We start from the raw sequence: 2,718 nt of genomic DNA, 5'->3' as shown, positions 1-2,718 counted from the left end.
CGATAGCTTGATTTGAGTGTGAAACTCAGTGAAATGTTTTGATATAGATATAAAACATTATATAAATGAAAATTAACATAATAAATAGTCAAGATAAGTTCATCGATTAAGTAAGAATCCGATCAAGAAGTTATCAAAATTGAGAGAAACGAATACGAAACGAAAGGGGTGATAACCTTAATCTATAACCTAGGGTTTTAGGTTTTTAAGGTTCACGTTTATGTATTAAACGTGTATTTGATCTATATGTATCAGACGTGTCAGCAAACGGTGGGGTCAGCCAACGTGGTCTAGCACGGGCATATTATCATATTGACTTCGTTATTGATTGGATAGCGGTCACTGTGAGTTGTACTTTTACTTTCATGTATTATATATATTAAAATTATTTTATGAAAATATATATATATTGTTTTCATGCATCGCATTATATACAATTGATTGGATGTTATATGTTTATTTAATTTCTATATGCGAGAACTAGTATGCGATCCGAAGAAACTAGCTACCTATTGGGTGTTAATAGGCTGTGTGATCACCAGTATCGAGTCAGTCTAGTATGTTTGCATTGAGAAATGACTTGACACAGCTGGGAGCTGTTGATGAATATGATATTTACGATTGGGTTATGATTTCGATACGTAGAGTGAACTCGGCTACAGTGTAGCCTGGAAGTCCCCGTATCTAGTGGCTGGGCCACCAACGAGTTGGACTCGCAATTGATATTTACGATTGGGTTGAATGATATATGATTATTCGAGAGATGTGTCACATGCTAGGATATTAGTTTCGTACGGATCAAATACATATTTATATGTTTTATATTAACATTTTCTTGAGATGCGATGCTATGTTTTTATATTAATACTGTTAGTAAATGTCAACTCACTCAGTATTTCCCCAAATACTGACCCCTCACCTTTGATGTCTTTCAGGTGCTTAGTTGGTGGACCTAGCTAGAGGCCAATTTTTTTAAAGTCCGGAAGTCATCTGTATATGTTAGTTTATGACTTCTGTGAATGCTGCAGTAGTGGTCCTGTGTCAGTAGTATAGTAGCCTAGTCAGCAGTTCATTTTGATTGTATATATTAACTGCTGTTATTGTTTTATATACATTTTGATAGGCTACGTGTTTAGTATATGATCCACGGCCCCAGGTGCCGGTGAGATGTTTGAAACACTAACTGATGTATATAGTACCGCGAGGCCAGTTCGTACAAGGTACGGTAACTAGAGCCCGCGAGGTTTTGATACAGTTAGTGTAAATGTATAGTTATATGTACATTCGTTTTCGTTGTTTGATATTGTTTATTTTATATTATATTTGCGAAAAATAAATTGTGATTTTAGGCTTGCTACGGGTTCCGGAGCTACCACTCCCGTTCCCTAGCGCCGGTTGCGGCTCAATAGTTTTGGGTCGTGACAATATTGCTAGCCAGAACCGACTCTACATTCGCCCTCTGCAGCTGCTCCTTCTCCAGATCCGATATGGCAGTGGTCAGTTTCTCCCTATCATCCGAAGCCTGAGCAGACAAGTCTTCTTGGAACGACCGAGCTCCCAACAGGTGGTTAATTAACTAAGAAAACCGACATAAAAAAAAACTTAGTAAAATAAACACAAAAACGGAAAACAGAAACAATCAAATCAAACACACACCTGGAAGGACAGAGATACACTCGTATCAAGAAAGCCTTTCTGAGGGGTAGCATAAAGAGCTTCCCGATCCCGAGGAAGAGACACCGTCTTCCCAAGGAACACTGAAGTCGTCAGCAAATCAACGGTGTCCTCCATTGATTTAGACTTCAAATAACGAGCGAGAAACCGAGGAGTCAGCTTCACATCTTCGGTGTCAACCGGATTAACTCCCTAATCAACCATCTTGGCTTTCTTCTTGAAAGGAGACGAAACCTTGTCCATCCCAGACTCAACAAATGTAGAGGCTCCCAACCCCACAACCACATCAGACCCACAGGGAAGAGTAGAGGCACCCTTCACCTCGGCCACCGAGCAATGCTCTTTGCCCTTATCCAAGTTCTTCCTTTTGACAGGCTTGAAAGGAGGAGGCACAGTCGACAATGGTTTAGTAGGGGTTATAACTTGTGCCCCCGAAGCAGCTTTCTCCCCAGCAGTTTTCCCTCCAACACCAGCCTCGGCAGATGATGAGTTCTTGGCAGCCACACCATCCCCTTTTCGTCTAGCAACGTTGAAAACAGTCATATTAAACACTGCAAAACCGAGACAAAAAAAGAAAAACAGAACAATACAAGGTAATACAAAGGAAAAACCAAGTAGAAAACAAATACCGAGAACAACCTTCCCGCTTCGGGTCAAACTTAGCAATAGGCAGTTTCGGTATAAGGGTATAAGTATTTATATGACCAGTCGTCTTCAAAATGGGGAAACATTTGGATTTTTTTTGTAACGTTTGTAAACATTTGGCTTAAATTGCTAAAAAGGTGAAACGCTTGGATTTGTTTCGTAACGTTTGTAAATGTTCAGCTTAAATTGCTAAAAAGGTGAAACGTTTGGATTTGTTTCGTATCGTTTGTAAACGTTTCGCGTAAATCGCTAAAAACGTGAAACATTCGGATTTGTTTTGTAACGTTTGTAAACCTTTGGCTTAAATTGCTAAAAAGGTGAAATGCTTGGATTTGTTTCGTAACGTTTGTAAACGTTTGGCATAAATAGCTAAAAAGGTGAAATGTTTGGATTTGTTTT

This window comes from Mercurialis annua, linkage group LG3 (assembly GCF_937616625.2).
Source record: "Mercurialis annua linkage group LG3, ddMerAnnu1.2, whole genome shotgun sequence".
Taxonomy (NCBI): domain Eukaryota; kingdom Viridiplantae; phylum Streptophyta; class Magnoliopsida; order Malpighiales; family Euphorbiaceae; genus Mercurialis; species Mercurialis annua.
This window is presented reverse-complemented; position numbering follows the sequence as displayed.